The sequence below is a fragment of the Triticum dicoccoides genome, chromosome 4A (genome assembly GCF_002162155.2).
Source record: "Triticum dicoccoides isolate Atlit2015 ecotype Zavitan chromosome 4A, WEW_v2.0, whole genome shotgun sequence".
NCBI lineage: Eukaryota > Viridiplantae > Streptophyta > Magnoliopsida > Poales > Poaceae > Triticum > Triticum dicoccoides.
In genome coordinates, this window is record NC_041386.1 from 418,680,976 (window position 1) to 418,700,853 (window position 19,878).

Genomic DNA, 19,878 nt, shown 5'->3' on the forward strand with positions numbered 1-19,878 from the left:
GCCTGACTAACACTGTCCTAGCTTCACCTCTCCACCTCTCCAATCACCACAGGTCGTTGTGTTCTTATGTACGCGTCCATTACATCAGAGACTCTTACCACCACGTGTAGGATAAGCTCGAGGATCCTTTTTTCGTTTACAAAATTATCATACAATGTAAATATGTCAACTGCTCTTTGCAGAATCGCTAGAAAATTCATGTTAATTTCCTGCGAATGAATAATGTTTGATTTTTTTGTATGAATTTCTATTTCGCGTTGTCTAGGCTTGCCAAGGTGGACATGACTAATATTATTGTAGAAGGCACTTCAACTTTTGCCTCGAATGGAACAAGGTATTTGGATCGGACTGTAAGCACCCAAAACAGTTTTGCTTGCTTCCTTTTTGAGTTTCCAGTTATCCTCTATTTCCCTTCTTCATTTTTACTGGCTGTGAATCATTTATTGCTGTCACTAAATCCATGTTGGAAAATCTACATTGGTTTGACATAGGCACATTGATGAGAGTGCTTAAAGCTGCCACAGTTGTTTGAGTGGTTTGTGTTTTCAGTATGAAGAAAATCTACATCTTATTTTTATTTTGTGAAGAAGAGCCATCTCAATTTAAAGTGTGAGTTGTTTGTGTTCTCAGTACGAGACCTGCTATCAATTTTTTTCCAGTGAAACATAACATGCATGCAAGGTAGCTACTGTTATGTTGGAAACCGAACTTACTGCATCTAGAAAAGATTACTCATTGTGCCACCAGTTAGTAGCAACTTATCAAATCCTGATGGTTAGAAGCAAGTTTCACTCGCTGAAAACTATTGTTGTTGTATTCCTCTCATGAGTTTTGTTTTGTTCCTATTGCTGATCGGTTGGCCCATTTTTACAATTTTCTAAGTAATTTTATATTATGACATTCTTACATTCATAGTTTTGGTTTTCTTCAGGATGGGGACTTATATCCTTGTTAGGAAGTGAAGATGCTCTTGTGGGTCACATAACACATGTTTAAAGCCTATCTCCCGGTGCAAAGCACGAGCGATTTTCCTAGTAATCTCTAATTGTCATTGCAAACATGTTTAATCATAATATGCTAAATCATGGATACTAAGTTAAATATAGTTACAAAAACAAAAACAAGTTGAGTTCATACTCGCTTTTCCCTGCCACAATCACTTCATCAAATATCGTCATTATTGCCTTTCACTTCCACAACCGAATGATGTGAAAATAATAATAGTGCAAAAGTGTCGTGGACTAAGCTGGAATCTGCAATATTTTATTCAGAGGAGAAGACAATAATATGGGCTCTTCGTTAGATCAATAATAATGCATATGAGAGCCACTCGTCATTTTTCGTCGTGGTCTTCTCCTTAGTACGACTCAACAAAAAAAGAATTTTAGAGAAACACACTGAAATATTTTTGGAGTTTTTGATTTTTCATAAAGAAAGCAAATTAAGGAAAGAAAACGAAACGAGAAAAACCATTTACACGGGAAAGCTTCCAACAAGCAAAAGAAGAAACGGGAAATCTTTTTGGGTTTTCTTTTAATACTGCAACTAAATTAAACTAGAGAAAAAATGAAAAGAAGCAAGAAATATTTTTGGGTCCTCTCAAAGTTTTTCAAACACATAAGAAGAAAGCGAGAAAATAAAACTAACATGGATAATGCAATGAAAAAGTATTAACACCAAAAAATTGCAATGAAGTGTGTGAACATGAATATTCCCCCAAGCTTAGGCATTTGACCTAGCTTGGTAATCGCCACCCATAATAGCCATCCAGTCCCATGTGAAAGTGCTGAGGCGGCGGCATCTGAGCGTCCCACTACTGGGCTGCTCCTCTACCGCTGCATGGTTGTTCTGTTAGGCAACAATATCCGCTGGTAGGATGGTTTATCCGTTCCTAGCAATAAAATCAAACAAAGTAGGTGCAGGCAACGGGATAATATTACGGGTATTCTCACCAAATACCAAGTTATAACAAATATGGTTAAAAGAATCAGAAGCATAAATAAAGTGGTGGTTCTTCATCGCATGGTGATCTAGATAAACTCTGGGCAACGGAAAATCATGATGGCGTATCTGAACACTAAAACATCTCGCTAAGCGAGTGGCATAAATACCACCATGGATTTTACCCTTAGTTCTGTTAATGTGCAGACGATGCAATGATAGCCCCTAAGTTGTAGGTGTGGTCATTGTGGAGTGCATGACTAGAATGGTGAGGCCAGGGCACTAAGTATACCGCCCTTCTCTCTAGCAGTCAGACACTTCGTGACAAATAAGGCAATGTAATGCACAGAAGGAAACTGCAGAATAGTGGTTGTGGCTTTCGACATGCCCCTTCCCCCACCCACTTTCAAAGTGAGGAGGAAGACCTCAAACTCTTTCGGTCTAGGCACTCTTAATTCCCCATCAGAGGGAATTAAACATATCTCACAAAATTCAGTGAGCGGTATCTGACGGGTTTTATAATATAAATTAAACCGCACTGCAGGAGGTTCATGCCTATTTAGAAAATAATTTTTTTGCACAAAGGAGTTCGTGAGGGTTTGGTGTTGGTCACACTCATCTGCCAGGAAGTTGGTAAGTCCAACATTTGCAATGAACTGCTTGAACTCTTGGTGGAATCCGACTTCTTCCATGAAGGCAATGTGCGGCCATTCGCACGGCCGGACCTCCATCCATCGTGGAGTGTTGATGTCATCAGCTGATGATTCACTGATGACTCCCTCGGAATTCTTCTTAGATGAAATCCTTCGAAAAAGGTCCATCTTCCTAAGAACAAGTTGAAATTTTTGAGCCACAAAATGATGTCAACAAAACTTCACAAGATTGATAGTAACTACTCACATGGATTCCTAGAGGCCATATCAAGCATTCAAACTACTTGGAACTCAAGGAATTCAACATGCAAGGTCATTTATAGCAGCACCAAGAGTAGCTAATTACTCAAAATATAAACCACTAGAACAATAACTAATTGGAGCAATGGAGGAGTCACATACGAACTAGCAATCCCCCAAAACAGTTTCGGGAACGGAGCTCCGAGCAAGGAGATCAAAAATCATGGGTTTGAGAGGAAAAACACGAGAGAGAGAGAGAGAGCTAGGTCACGAAGTGAGCTAAAGGGATAAGTGAGGCGGGCCTTATGAGGCCCACTACCCACCAGGGCGCACCAGGTGGGTGTGGCGTGCCCTGGTGCCTAGTGGCCACCTGAACACCCCCTGTGGTGTTTTTTGTACCAAAAAATTCTTAAATATTTAGAAAACATTCGTGTCAAAATTTCACGTCATTCTGAGCACTTTCATTTTCGGGCACTTTTTATTGCACGGAAAATTCAGAAAACGGGATAAACATGGCATTTTATTGTATTTAACTAAAAATAATAGAAAATAAAAGGTGGGTATAGAAGGTTGTGCCTACTAAATTCATCGACCACGTGCCTGTCGAAAACAACCCATTAATAAGGTTGGTCAAGTCTTATTAACAACCATTTTCAATTAGCATGAACCCGAAGAACTTTCGTAAAACACTAAGTTACCTTAATAGGGATAAGCATCTCCTCAACAGTAAGTGTTTCATATTTCTTTTTGACAGTAGGTAGAGGGCGTTTAAAACTTCCAACAGTAATTGTCGAAGATTTTTCAATAACATTGATACCATTCACTTGAAATTGTTTCTTCGGGAAGTGCGTCGTATGCTCATTACCATTGATATGAAAAGCGACATTGCTTTTGTTGCAATCAATAACAGCCCCTACAGTGTTCAAAAGGAGTCTACAAAGGATAATCGACATGTTGTTGTCCTCGGGCATATCAAGTGTAACAAAGTCTGTCAAGATAGTAACATTTGCAAGCACATCCTCACAAACACCGATAGATATGGTAGTTGACTTGTCAGCTATTTGCAACGATATTTCAGTGAGTGTGAGTTTATTCAAATCAAGTCTTTTGTATAAAGAGAAAGACATAACACTAACACCGCTCCTAAATCACACAAAACAGTTTTGACATAACTTCTTTTGATGGAACATGGTATAGTTGGTATTTCTAGATCTCCTAATTTCTTAGGTACTCCATCCTTAAAAGAATAATTAACAAGCATAGTGGAGATTTCAGCTTCATGTATTTTCATTTTATTAGTGACAATATCTCTCAGATATTTAGCATAAGGGGACACCTTTAAAATATCATCCAAACAAGTTCACAAAAATACTGGCATAAGCATTTCAACAAAGCGTTCAAATTCTTCCTCATCTTTTTTCTTAGATGATTTGGGTGGAAAGAGTATGGATTTCTAAACCCATGATTCTCTTTCTTTATCATGTTTGTGCCATCCGGATAATTAAGCTACAGTAATCCTCTACTAATGATGCCACGTTACCATGATTATTGTTGTTAAACTCACGTTGATTCAAACCGGCTCATCCCTTGTCTCCCCAATTGATGCACAACACCTCCTCGTCGTTCCCTCCCTGCGCGCGCCCCTGCGGCTAACCCCAGCCGCCAACTCGTGTTGGGGACACTGAGGATGGGAGCGGGGCAGCCGCGTCGCTGAGGGGTTGGACCGGCTGGGTCGTCACCGCTTGGGTGGTGAAGTAGGGGCAACGGTGGCGCCGTGTTGGGGCGGAGGAGAAGGATGGAGACGACGGGCGAAGACATCGTTGGTGTCGGCGGCGAATCTGGTAGAGCCCCTCTCTCTTCCCAAGCCTGCCCCTCTCACCCTCTTCCTCAAGCGGCAAGACCCCAGGGGGATGGAGGCCTGACGACGCGGGCGTTGGTGCGCTTGCGTGGCGGTCTGGCGGTGGCCGGAGGACGCCCATCCCAGCCAGAAGCAGCAGAAGGCAACTGAAAAGTGGAGCAGATCAAGCACCCGGGGTCACCTGAGGCGGCTCGGTGCACCTCCAAGTGCGTCAGTAGCTGCGTCCTCCGTGGAGCCGGCGCTCCCGGCATCATCAGGCCCTTCAACGTCAGAAGGTAATTAGACCAAGGGATGAGTCATCGATGGATGGACTATGTCCAGCCATTCATTATCCCCATGCTTGTTCTAGCCGATCAACTATTGTATTTGACTGACGCATATAATTGCACACATCCAGACCCCTGATGGTGTTCAAGGAAGTTTTCCGCAGCTGGCAGTAGTGCTACGTATGTGATGTAGAGCAGTTCGGACCATGGAATTCTTCTACTCAATTCAGAACAGCATCAGTGTAATGTGTTTGTCTGTACAAGTGGTCTGACACCTACGTCCTAATCATGGACGAAGAAGACAAAGACAATGATCCATGGTATCATCAACATGTATGCTGCAGCTAACAAAGGTCAACTTATCCAACTATTCTCCGTCCCTACTGCATTCCACAATTACCATATACTATACTACATGATCAATGGATGAGCTATGAATAGCAGTAGCTCTTGCTGGAATAGTGAAGCTCCACCTTCTTTTTAAGGAAATGCAAGTAACATACCTTAGATAATTATTTTTTACCGCGTATTCATCATCGTCTTCTCCCCGTGCGGCCGCCTGTACAAGCGTTCCTCTTCTTTGGAGATCGATGTGTTTATTAAAAGCAGCAGTTCGTTTGTATGGATGGATGTGGAGCTTATTAGCTGAGACAACGATCAGCCTGTTCCCGTATGCAGACAAAACTATTTTTATCTATTTTTTTGGATGAGTGTGCTATAATTGCTATTAGCCTATTGAGGATTTTGCTACAGCTTTGATCTTTCTTTAAATAATTCTGGGTAGGAGAGTAGAAACAATATCTCTACTCATATGGAGTCATGGTACGTGTTAGATGGTTGCTTTGACAGGAAACATATATTGCCTCGCCTCCATTGTTGTTTCGTTTATGAGCATCAGGAGACTCGCTGTGATATGGATGTAGATGACAAGAAGAGTTCAGAGAAGTAATTTGAAGCAGATTCATTGGTCCTAATTTTCAGGGAGGGCAATAATTTTCAGTGAGGCTGCGGACGGGATGAACCAAACTCTTGCACCCAATATGCAGGCAAGTAATCTCTTACCCTTAAATTCCCTGGATTGTTTTACAGTTCATTAAATCCATTCTCCAAGAAAACAATTATTTATGTTTCTATATCAAGAATAATATTCTTAACTGGATTATGAGCAAAAAGAAGGGAAGGTGATTAGGACTGCATTCAGAGTCAAACCTTAGACAATAGGCAATAGTGAATTTTTTTGTTTGCCAATGAAATCAGATGATGTTTCTCACAAAGATGGTACACATAGTGTGTTGTCTGTTGTTTCTTCATAACACATGCTAAATATCGGATTATCTTCATTGTATAGCTAATCCTTCTGCCCTCTGCATTAGGCAAAGGCATAAGCCTAGGTTCAGAATATATTATTATATGTTGGACAGTTTAGTATTTACCATCTTCCTAGATTATTCTATTATTGTTGAATGTATAATCGTTTCTTAATCAGAATTAAGAAAATCTTTCCGACCAAAATAATTAAGCATGTATGAAGTACTCCAGACTAGCGATTTTTATATTTAAAGAAAACCGTATGAAAATTTTCATGTAACTGTTACCGTGTAACTAATCTTCATTTCTAACAAAAAGCGTATGATATTTCCTTTCAAAATATAAGGAGAAATTTTCAGCTAGGACAAACGTAAGTGTAGTTTTACATGATACAAAAGGAAATTATTGCGTGCCAAGTATATACATGTTTAGCATTTTGTACATCGAATTGGGCACACACACAATTGTTTCTGGTAACTGTTCTATGCAAGGGATATATGAGGTCACCGAGGAGATCCTTACTGCAATCCCATGACTCAACGCCCAATGGTCCTACAATCTAGGATGTCAGGTAGCATAAGTAGTACCCTATTAGTTGTTCACTGAAAAAATTCATGCTGGGATGATGCAATCTTTTACTTAATTTAGGATTTCTAGACTGCAATAAAACAAACTGATGAAGTTCGCTGTGAATAGGAATGTGGCTATGCTCTACGACAGTGATGTAAGGGAGAAGTGGCAACACAAATGAGTTGTTACGAGAGTTCAAGAATTTGTTACTCCCGTTGCAACCCACGGGCATGTGAGAGAAAATATTCTGCCAGAGCTCTCCTAGCGCGTCCACTTTCTTCCGTGGCCAGCAGCAGCGACAAAAATTCTGGGCACTTAGGGTGAGATAGACAAGCATGATTTTCCCTTTTGTGATGATATTTGCATTCCAGAAGTAGTTCTTGCTTCATGAGATTCTGCTTATGTTTATTTTCAGATTTCAGGACTGACGTAGAGGAAGTGATTAGTACTTTGAGCCGATTGTGGACCTGTGGTAGTTGATATGCTTGATTGTTCTGCTTTGCTTATCAACTAGCGATGCTTTGATTTTAATGTGGCCCCTAACTTATTTTTTAGAAAAGAAGGATGACCCCCGGCCTCTGCATCTGGGAGATGCATACCGCCACTTTATTGATTATTCTCGAGGACCTTACAAAGTATTACAACAATGTGCCTGAATCCACCATCTTAGCAACACATGCCACTACTCCAATCCAAAAAGATGAAGGGGTGCTAGCTGGACCACTACCCAAACCACTCACCTAAGCCTAATATCAAAAGCCGGAAGCCGAAACATATTCGGAAGCCCCAGCCGAGCCACATACCGGGTCTGGGGCACAATCCGGTCAGACGCACTCGTGTGTCGTAGCCACCATCTTCCACGGGTCCTTCTTCAGAACATATTGAGGCTTCTACCTTGTCTGGCCACTCTGCCATCGACGTCACCATGACGCCAGACAACAACCTCCTCCTGCGCGAGTCCATCTCCGTGCATCGGACGCCGAGCCTCCACAGCGCCATGCCGCCGATATCCGCCGCCATCGATGTGTGAGATGAAGTACCGATCCACCATCCGCCCAGCCAGCACTTACTCCAAAACGATGGCCCCAGGAGGAAAATAATCATCGTCCGATTCGGAAGACCCAGATCTAGGGTTTCCCCCGGAGCATCCCGAGCGTGATGACGCAGACTGCAACGACGATGCCTCGACAAGGGAACGACATCTAAGATGCCGCCATCGTCCGCCATGACCGTAGTCGGCACGATTTTCATCGGCAGTTGCTCCACCAGACGTGCGCCGCCGACGTCGCTGGTCCCTTCAACCGCAGCAAACTCCAGAACAATGCCCTAAAGAGGGACTACGACGCAAAAGCGCCGCCATCGCTTGATCCCAAGGAGATCTAGGGTTTCCCCCGTAGTTGCCCGCGTTGTCAAGGGCCAGACAAGGGTAGAATCCCGCGGATCTGCCCAGCTGCCGACGAGTCGCACCCACCACCGTGCCGACGGACGACCAGCAATCCGGCCACGCCGCCGCGAACCGGTCCGGACACGCCGCCGCCGTCCCTGGCGGCCGCGACGCGCCAGATCGCAAGGCCTCCTGCCGCGAGGAATCGACGTCGCCGAGGCGCCACCGCCACCCGCCGTGGCGACCGGCCCGCCGCCACGCTCCGGCCCGGCGGCGCCGTCCCGCACCAGCCCCACCCGAGTGAGAGGGCCCGAGTCCCCGCCACCGCCGGCGACGGCTAGGCTTCGCCTGGCCGCGCCCTTGGGCGGCGGCGAGGGAGGAGGAGGAGGAGGAGTGGGGGAGGTTCGGTGGCGATGGGATCTGGGGCCTCTCGGTCGCCCACGCGGGGGGCAGCTCGGGAGGGACGGGTACTTGGTTGCACCCGACAAAAAAAATAAAATAAATAAATAATAATAATAACTTATGAACTCTTAGTCTGGAAACTACAGTTATTCAGCGGTTAATTATAACTTTTAAGAATGGTTACCTTGATGTTGTTAGTTCTCCCTCTTGTTAACTAGCCAAGAGGTAGATCTCAGTTTCATTGAGCTGCTCGCACTTAGTTTTTAGTGTTTCAGTTGTACTGCAATGCCAGCATCCTTTTTATTTGGCATTACGAAACAGTGACATCAAGATGCTGAAGCATGCTATAGTTTTTTTTCAAGACAATATAGATGCAACTTAGTTCAAATCTGACACTTGTGAAAATTTTCACATGTTATACGTAGTTGGTGATGGGGTATATAGAGCATGATGTAGTTGGTGACAACACATGATTGTTTCTGTGCAAATATATTCTTTCACCTTGAGTTCTTATTATTGTACATGATCATATGACAACATTGTAGTTTCATCCACATCTCTGCCATAGCACTACAAATGGAAACTTTTATAAGTCCAATGTTTCCAGTTTAAGAATGCATCGGCATTTTGTTTATATTTATTTGAGTCTCTACTAAATTGTTAATCTTGAGCATCACTTGATCAACTATGTGCATTGAAGTCTTATTTTCCTCTCCTAAGCCCGAGACTATTGGAATGGGTCTACTCCTTGCTAATCATCACCTGACCAATGATACGCTGCAACAGGACACCTCACCACTGGATGAAACTCACAATGACCGGAATCTACAACGTCCAGTGTGTCATGGCGTCCCTCCTCTAGCTCACTCATGGTTATCACCGTCTTTGTCGCCCTTTCACAAATCCCTATGGGGGAAATAATGTATGACATGTGTTGCCTACTTGATTCCGGCTTTACAGATCTTCGCACGTGACCTGCGGTGAGGACCAGTTTCTTAGGGGACATAGTTGAAGAGCAGCATTGATTGGTAAGCCTCGTATGGTATTACTTTACTTGCATAATAAGTATGTATATTTACAAAGTTAAATAAGTATGTATATTTTAGGCCTATAATTTACTAACTATTTCAATCTCTCTTGTGGATCTGTGGTGAGGTGCGTGGTGACCTGTGGCGCCTGAGGGCATCTGGATGTTGGTAGACACACTAAGTTGCGGCGGCCACCAGCTGCAGTAGCTGCACTACAGGGCGGCGGGCGGCAGTAGCAAGATGAGGCAGCGACCAGCAGCAGCTGCACTACGGGGCGGCGTTAGCAAGTAGCAGCAGTAAGGCGAGGCAGTGGGGAGCAGCGGAACAACCATGCAAACTGCAAGAAGAATGAAGCAGCGGTTGCAACATATGGTGAATCATCAGGTATCACTTCTTTCATATGCCTTATGTTTGAGCATGATTAGGAGCTAGCTTGAGAAGAGAAGTTAGTGCACATCCTTCTAACTCTAATGTATCATGGTAATTGCTTCAGTTCACATTTTTTCCAGTTTACAGATACCCATGAGATGAAATACCATGCTATCTTTTAGTCAGATAAGTTGATGATATGTGCCAAATTATACATGGTAAGATTGGTACTTTTTTCTTGACGTATATTATTATCAAGCTCTTCTTATAAATATGATTTATCAATTTGTAGTAATACATCCCATGGAAGATTACTCTTGTCCGGTTTGTTATAATTAATTGCAATATACAACATTTTGGCTGCTATGTTGTCTGCCCCATGGTTGGATATGGCCGGCTATGCTATATCTGTTTAGGAAGGTTGAGCACAAAGTAAGAAAATACTACTTTCATCATAAAATCAGTTGCTTAAAATACTAGTAAGCATGCACGTGCAATGCACGTCTCGACTGAAAGCATGTTATACTATGAAACATAAATATTTCTATCATAACATAGAATAATTCTCTTAGAGGATTTTAAATTTGATGCAAGGTGGATAGAATTCCCAAGTCATAAAGACGTGTCGATTGTTTCATGAACCAACGTTCCCCATACTCAAATAGGGAAACATCAGGCGTCAGCTGGGCGATCACATTCGGCGACCGCCCCCCTCCTGAGTTGTACGATCAGGTCATGTGCGTCGTTGGATTTGCCCGACTACCCTAGCTCCCATGCCCCCTCAGCACCACTTGTTGCGCCACTTCCCAACAAACGTCGGTCTCCCGCATCACTGCTTGCAGTGCCCCACTCCACAGCTCCACCGTAGTCGACGCTGGCCGCCCCGCGTCACCACTCGCATCAATAAAACACGGTGTTTGCAGCACCGCCTCACTCGACATAGAACAGTTGTCGCCAGCTCGCTAGTGCTTCTCGCCTCCCTCGCAGAACGGTGTCGGTCCGCTCGCAGTAGCAAACCAGCATGTTGCATTGATATCACATCTTTATCACCAAAATAAGGCTACTCATTACCTACAATTAATGTGGTTCAGTGGCCAGCCCTTCCCGGGCCATACTAAGCGACGACCCATACATAACCAGTCAGGTTTCCCGGGCCATACTAAGCAAGGACCCATACATACCAAAAACCAAACCTGTCTAACAGACAATGCAGATGCCTAAGCTGGTGAAATATTATGTGGAGATCCTGACCAATAATTTGACATCATTTAGGGTTCATTCTTCCATGGTCAGGTCCTGACCAATGGAGGTATAACAAAATTTGCAATCTATCCATTTTAAATAAAATGTGCCTCCTGTAACTTTCACAAAACATACAGGCATGTCCTATGCCCAAATAAGGCCAGGTCAACAAATTTTCTGAAAAATACAGGTAGTCGTTCGAGATTGTAAGTCTGTTAGTAGCTCTTCGATGACAAAATCTAATAGTGATCAGGATGGACATCCATGGTGTCTCTAATTTGGGGCTCTACTTAGCCTTTGTTTGTTTCGTATGAATTTAGGTGGTCCATCAAATTTTCATTTAAGCTCAATAAAACAGAGCCATGCATAGCCAGTCATTACACGACCAATAGCAATTGTACACAAAATAGTTCACCCTGAACCGACAAAAGCATCAACTATGATCAGCGACGCATGTGAAATCACATCCTAAGTCCTAAAAGTATATGGCTACTGAATATCAGGGAACATGAAAGCAGCAAGGCAATGACAAATGGACCAGTTCCATGGCAGCATGATATCTCTGCCCTCCTATCCTTGTGAATCTTGGTTATTGGCAGGGAAAAACTTCTGAGTTGCCTTCATTGGTTTGTGGGTATAGACCCCCGCAGTGTACAACTTTATGTAGAAAAATGTAAAATGGTAACACTGTTCTAAATGGATTTGCTAATAAAACTCTAAATTCAAGTAGGTGTGAGTGCAAACCATGCAGAACCGTTCTTTCAGCCAATCAACATCGTTTTAAAGCAAAAGAAATTGAGAAATAAAGAACACATCTACGCAGACCATGGCAAGTTGTCTCTGCATAATATACCGACAAACTTTGCAAACATGTATAGAAAAAGGACCTTATAAATCACGTACATATGAATATGTCTTCTCTAAATGTAGGCCCTAGTTGAGAAGCAAGCCAGATCTGGACATTCAGTAACTAAAGCCACAAACTTATCCACCTCTTCATCCTTGATCAACATATTCTATAAGATAGTAGTATATCTGTGTATGCAGTGAAAAAGGCCCGTATGTTGCAACGGAAGAACACTCATGAATGTAATCAACTAAACTAAAAATTTTGCTAATATGCCTAGCATCACACACCTCTCCTCCTCGTTCTACCTCACCACAATTGCATTACATATTATGGTTATACATATCCTCAAACATGTAAGAACTAATATTTTCTTTCTCACGTGTATGAAGAAATACTTACATTTACATGCTAGAAACAAATAGGATGAAAAGTACATATGTCGTTCATTGTTGTCCTTGTATAAAAACAGTACAAACAAAGACATACAACAACAACAACAACAAAGCCTTTAGTCCCAAGCAAGTTGGGGTAGGCTAGAGGTGAAACCCATAAGATCTCGCAACCAACTCATGGCTCTGGCACATGGATAGCAAGCTTCCACGCACCCCTGTCCATAGCTAGCTCTTTGTCGATATTCCAATCCTTCAGGTCTCTCTTAACGGACTCCTCCCATGTCAAAATCGGTCGACCCCGCCTCATTGAAGGATTGGAATATCTCCCATAGTTCTTTATGCCCCCTTCAATACTTGTTCCCTTTGCTGCCTGCACATAGGAGCGGTTTAGATACCAAGATAACATAAGATATAATATATATCCATTCCGAAGCTTTCGACTTTAGTGGTGATACAATCTAGCTGCTATGATTACTCTACTGGACATATAAACATGACAAATGACAAGCCCTAGACATCAAATAAAGACTTTGTGGGAGGTAACATCCTTCTCGATATGATTTCATGAAAAGTTCCACATAGGGTATATAAGTCTCAGCATGCGGCATGTACCTTTTGTCAATGTCAACATACTCAAACAGAATAGGTCTTCTTCACCAAGTTCCAATGTAATAGGCTGTTGAGAAAAAAGATGCAATACCAAAGGTAAGAACGGTCTCTTGGCCAGTATATTCTGATAATTAGTCTAAAGGAGAAAAAACGCATAATGGGTGATAAATTAGTACAAAGATAAATAAAATTATAGAAATGTGGAAGAAAACCTCGACCTTAGGAGTTGCGGGAACCATAATCATTTTACCAGTTTCATAGCTCCCAATAAATGCAAACTGGGAGTTCATCCATCTCATCACCTGATGACCTCTTGGACTTAAGTAGAGATGATTTCTGAAACAAAATGTGAGATGTTTAATCTTGGCCTCACCCAAACACACTTCTGTACTTTCTTTCGCAAATATATATTCAAATAGCTTGCATATAAATTGGTGTCAAAAAAGAGCCAACTTAATCAAATGGCCTTGCTGCATATAATCAATAACCTTCAAGGTATTTGGAAGTACATATTTGTTTTATGAAAACCCATAATAAAGTTCTTTATTTGCATCTCTTGTTATAACCCAACTGAAATTTAATAAAATCTCTGAGGTGAAAAACATATATAAAATAATAGACAAAAATAAGTAGGATTGAGCACATCCCATGTGTTGTGTCAAGGGTAATTGTCAAGATTTTTAAGGACGACCCATCATGAACCAACACCTGCACAATGGTCTAGTTTAGTAAAGAAAATCAAAGTTCAGAAGCATGTTAACAAATAGTTGAGAAAACATCTTGAAGCAGAGGGAATATCATGAGAGCTTGATTAACATTGTTCTCCACAAGTTGACTACTCCTTTTTTTTTCAACGTTGACCTCCATATGAAATATCTTATAAAGCATTGCAAGCTAGAAAATATGTAAGACACACTGGAAGAATAAAAAGAATGTACCTTGAGGCTCTTCTCATCCTTTTCTGGAATAGCTCTTCTCATCCTTTTCTAGAATAGCTTTTTTTTAGCATAGTGCTTACCCGATGTTCTAGAAAATTCACTAATAACAGGAACAACAAAGATTACATTGCATCAAAGAAACAAAAAAAATGTAGCCAAGTAATTCTAGCATGGTACTACTTCACTATTCAGCATGCTTTTTTATCAATCTACACTTGTGCCCCACTAAAAATCCTTTGTAAATCACCACTTCAATCTAGTGTTGGGATAAAAATAAAATGTCGAATATAATCCCTCAACAGCAATATACACATGTGCCATCCACTTATCCACCTGCAAAGCAAAATCATCGGCATCAGTAGGATGTCCAGAGCATACTATAGTCTAGCCGTCCCAAACTTTTCTATGATTTTGAAAACAAAACTATGATTTAGAAACGGAAGCATCAGCTTTTGACTCATCGATTAATCCGGAGATATAGAAACTGAGAAATAGCAAAGGGCAATGCTTTGGTCAAGAGAATTAGGAAAGACTAATCACCGTACTGTACCAAAGTAGCAGTCGGGTATGGTGTTCAGTACGAGTGTATATGGGGAGATGGTGATGGACGCTCTTGTTTGACAGGCCAATAAAATGCCAAGATAATTAGCAGAATTCAAGAGGAGATGGAGAACCTGGTGGCCGCCTCGCCGGATGCCTTCTCCGCAGCTTGACACCGTGCCGCCGACGCCAGTGTGTGCACGTGCTCCTAGCCTTATGGTTCCATTCAATGCGTGATGCATCATCTTACTACAACGACCTGTGGCCGCTGAAACTAATCACACACACGCATGCATACAAACCAGATCAAAGATCAGGTGTTGCCGGCAAGCCCTTGCGACCTGTTCAATCCAGATTGGTGGCTCAAAACTACTGATGCACATGAAGCTTATAGACAGTCATTGGGTACAGAGGAGGACAACCATGGAGATGGAGGCCGATGTGGGAGGCGCAAGAAGGTGATGCGCCCCGGTGGTACTGCCGTCCAAATCAAGGGCGCGTACAGCCTCGGCGCGGAGGAGACGAAGCCGGGGCTATGCAGATGGATGAGGGTACGGACGCGGCCGACGACGGTCTTGCGGCGGCCCACCGACGGCGACGTGGGAGCGCGCCGGTTGCCAGCTACTGGATGGCGGCGAAGGGGGTGGCTCCGGCGGCTCCGCCAAGCTGAGCGGCGGGGAGGTGTGGCTCTGGCTGCGGCTGACGACCGCGGGAGGAACGGCGGGGCGGCGAATGGCCCGTGCGGGAGGAGGAGATGGCGAGAGGTCGTGCGGGCGTGGAAGAACGGCCCGTGCGGGAGGATGCGGGGGGTGAGAGATCGTGCGTGCGTTGTGGGTAGATATTTTTTAACCGCGGAGCAGGGTTAGCGATGGCCTTAATGCGTGGCTTGTAGCATCAAACACGGAAGGATTATGGACCATCAGCTTGTTGTAAATGTACGAACCTGATTGTTTGGATCTGCCCCTCTCTTCTTTTATAGGGGTAGTAGATGACATGGTGGGTAATTAAAGCGTAAAACACGTTTAGTATGCTGGAGGGATGTAGACCATCAGATTGCAGGTTTTGATGGATAGGATGATCTGGTTCTCCGCCCTCTCTTTCTTTTATAGTGGTAGTAGATTAGTGTATCATGATCTAAAAAAGGTGTATCATTTGTGATATATATACTGTTTTTAAATTGTCACAAAGTATATGCATACACTATTCATCCATCCATCCATCTAGATCTAATGTAACTTTTCATGTCCCTGCAAAAGAGCTTATCACTATGTGTGTTCTGGTTATATATCAACAAGAATAGCAGAGGAACCGATGGCAAAAATAAGGAACAATATTTTTCTTATTTTCAAGAAAGGCATTTAGTTGATTCATGTCAGTTCTTGGAACTAAAGCATCATACAATGATAAGTAATAGTAAGATACTTGACACATCTGAAGCTGAAAGTGTTCTCTTATATTTCTTAAACTTTTTCATTGTATTATATTCTATAAGAGCGTCAAAGTCGTGTTCTGTTTTTTTGATACAACAATGATGTTTTGATCATTGATTTAGTAAAGCATACATATGAAGTATGATAGTGAAGCTAAATGCATGCCCAATGGTTAATTCAAGACTTCAGGGTTAATTTGTTTTGTGTGTGTTGCTTAAAATGTTAAAGCTGGCCTACATCAATTTTTGCAGGTGGGTTGGTGCTCTTGGCATAATACTTTTTGTGCAGTTGTGTTACAACATGTTTTCATTGAGATGTTATCCAGTATTTTTCAGCTCCTAAAGGTTGTGCACTTGTGCCATATTTTTTTTGCGTGAAACTATAACAAAATTGTGTAAGGTAAAATTTTGGTAGTTGCGTAAGCTGACCAATTTACTCTTTTCTTTCTTAAGATCACATTATAGTACTTGCATAAGCTGAACCAAGATGCTTTCTTGCTACTGTTGTAGTATGTAATGAAATTCTGAGATAATAATGTAGTTAAGCAACTTTCTGTAACTGACTTTGTAGGTCTTAGTAGTGCAGATTTCTTTTGGACTGCAAGGAGTTTACTGAGATACAAATCATTGTGTGCAGTATAATCATATGAATATTCCTGCTTAGTTGTAGATATGTAGGTTTAGTAGCTTCTCGGGTTCCCATCTAATCCTAACATGCAGTTGTTTGTATTTTTTTGCCTGTACCATTGTTTCTTGGAATAGTCTATCAGTCATGTCTGAACCTAGCGTTCCTTAACAGATAGGCTCCTCATTTCAAAAGGATTAAATGAGTCTAGATGGTCATGGCTTGTCGTCCGTCTTGAAGCGAATTCAGAGCCCGGTAGGATCGCACACCGTATGGCTTGGACATCGGAAGAAGATACAAGATTGGTAATGATATTACTTGCCTCAGTGCTCAATTTATATTTTATCCTATTAATTTGAACTTATTTACTTGGTTGTCTCAGCTAATTTATTTGTCCTCAAATGCAGACAAGCGTTCGGTCGAAAAACTCAAATTATTCCATTGATAGAATAACATGAATAACAAGTACTGGGATGACATGGTTGTTACTACAACAGTAAAAGGCCAAGTCACGGGAGGAGAGATGCTCAGCGTGTATGATGGACATGGTGGCTCGGAGGTGAGGTTATCTTCTCTTGAAAATCTTGACCCACAAAAGAAATTAACCTTGACGCCGTGGGAACCAGGAAAGCGTAGATCATGAATGGCCCCACAATTTGGTGGTGTTTGTGTGTTGTGCGGTCAAACCTTTCTACCGGCTCCATTGCGATGCAGCAGTATCACCTTTTCTGGGAGATGAGACGATGGGATGTGGCCGCGTCGTGCTACCTGTTGTTGTTGTTCTAGCTTTGTTGTGTGTGTGTGTGTGTGCGCGCGCGTGTGTGTGTGTGTGTGTGTGAGAGAGAGGGAGAGAGAGGGAGGGAGGGATGGAGGGCATTGGCTGATAGGGATGGTTATGTTGTTGCTAGATATGAGCAACATTCTGTCTATGTCTTTAGAGAAGCCTTTTGCTTTAGTTTAACTGGGGTGGAGAGTGGGTATTGTTGTGACAAAGTTGCATGTTACTAGATTATCAAACATGTTGTTTAGGTGAATATCTACCGTCAGAAAGAGAGCAATGGTACTCTGATTGTACTGTTTTATGCTTGATGTTAAAGAATACTCTTGCAAGCAGTTAGCGACGAGCTGATGGTGCATTATATTGTATAGAAGATTCTTTTGATCCCACAATGCCAATTGTGCATTTGTTGTTCTATACCTATTTTGTCCCTCATGATTCTCTATATTTAAAAATTATTGGTAGTAACTATTGATTAACTCCGTGCTTACCTCTCAAGTTCTTTGCGGATTTTTTGTAATTATTAGTAGTACATCAAGTTTTGAATAATAATTATTAGTAAGTACATGTTGATCACTGCTTATAATGAAAATAAATGTCCATGGTTTAAAGGAGCTTTATTGTTTCAGTCCATACCAAGTTATCTGTGGGTTATACTGAAGCTTATATTGTCTCTGGTTAATCTGCACATCAAATATTCTAAGCTTCCTTTTTATGAGCAAACGGGTGAACTAAGAAAGGAAAACTTGTTCTCTGCATGAATTAGCTGAACATTGTCAACTTATTAAAATGATATGAACTTGTGTATAATGCACATAGCAGGTTGAAAAACTACCATTGTATTTTCATATACTGTTTGAGGCACAATTTTTCTGAAAACATGTTGGTGGTCAGTGGTCAACAAAAGCTTTCAACATTCTGCATGGTGTTAATATTCTTGAATTTGTTTTGGTTGACTGCATAACCGAGTAACATTTCTCTTCATATTCTTACTATATAATTTCAAACACATTTTTTTCTAGAAAATTGGCATGTGACGAGGGAGTATTGTTCACATACCCTCCTATACACTACATGGATCTAAGATTTTGTGTAAGTTATCGTAACTCTTCATTCTATGTGGCATTAGTATCAAAATGTTGAAACAATATTTCCTTTTTTACTTAGTCCATGATGCTAGAGTTAACACGAGGTAAGAAGTTTTGCGAGAACGAAACTATCCAGCCGTTAGCAACATTATTTGATAGCTGGCCTGGGATAGACAACAACATCTCATCGTGCAACATGATAAGTAAAGTATTTTGTCTATTGTTATCATGGTTTATTTGTTGTTTCTAATAGATTCACTTGTAGATTTATCTTCCCTATGTATCCATCGGCCGATACATCTTATACGTCATCGACAAAGAGGCACGTCGTCTATATATTATAGACCCTATTCAAACATCACAATGTTAGAGGATAAAAATTTGAGGCATGCACTGAAATTTAAAAGTTTTGCAAGGGATTTCAAAGAAGCACTCGAAATAAAGCTGCCTGGTTGGAATTTCGATATATCTAAATGACAACATTTATTTCTGGTTGGTATTTCAACGAGTATAGACGGGTAATGAATTCATAATAAAAACATTTCTTTTTGTTATCACTATATTTTTTATATTATTAATTTTAAAAACTGCAAGAATGTGTCGGGCTATTTTGTTTTTCATTTTATGTTCTGGTGGAACAGTCAAGAATTGGTCAAGCCGGTTTGCGAGGTGAGTATTGTCCGTTACATGTTTTAAGACCTTCGGCGTGAAATTTTCATACTAACTACGTCTATTGTTTATGTAGGATGGGTATGAGTTGAGGAAATAATTTTTATTATACTTGCTAAAACAACGTGGGAATGAAGCTAAAGGTAACTTTCTTGATATTGTGAAAGAATTTTTTAAGCACATCATCTAGGTATTGACAGTTTTGTAATAGATGTTAAGATCGAACATGGCTCAGTTTGTTACATGGACATGTCGTTAATCCTTCTTTTTGTTATTAATTTACATTCCAAAAATGGACTTCAATTATTCAATAATTGTGTTTGTGTTATATTGTTTGTACGTGTGAAATTTAACATGTAACTCTTGCAAACTATTCCAAGAGCCCGTGGCAACGCACGGACACTCTACTAGTAGTAGTAGTTAGGCTAATTAGTGGTTAGGTGTAGTGTATATGACATATAGACCCTACTGTTAGATAAAAAGATAAATTAGATTAAAATATCTAAGTCTATGACACATGGTTCACACCTCCCCTTTTGACTAGTCAAATTGACTTGGTCAATTCAGTTTAAACTAAATAAAAAATTTCCAGAAATTCACTAAATCTTTGAAAATTCATAGAAAAATAATCGTAACTCGGATGAAAATGTTTTGTATATGAAAGTTGCTCAGAAAGACGAGACGAATCCGAATACGCAG

General features: G+C 41.4%; 2 long non-coding RNA genes across 3 annotated transcripts; one reads left to right on the forward strand and one right to left on the reverse strand.

Annotated features, from left to right (window-relative positions):
* Nucleotides 1-6,966: 6,966 nt before the first annotated feature.
* On the forward strand, nt 6,967-17,480 carry LOC119286007. The gene is made up of 6 exons (XR_005140138.1): nt 6,967-7,156; nt 9,409-9,494; nt 9,583-10,034; nt 10,160-10,237; nt 16,819-16,949; nt 17,052-17,480. It is a non-coding gene; the product is annotated as an uncharacterized LOC119286007 (long non-coding RNA).
* On the reverse strand, nt 12,726-15,478 carry LOC119286006. 2 transcript variants are annotated; one of them, XR_005140137.1, is made up of 6 exons: nt 15,013-15,478; nt 14,725-14,931; nt 14,051-14,383; nt 13,331-13,448; nt 13,116-13,179; nt 12,726-12,873 (listed from the first exon to the last, which is right to left on the reverse strand). It is a non-coding gene; the product is annotated as an uncharacterized LOC119286006 (long non-coding RNA). The 2 variants fall into 2 exon arrangements; XR_005140136.1 differs by having other exon boundaries at nt 13,331-13,820.
* Nucleotides 17,481-19,878: the final 2,398 nt, after the last annotated feature.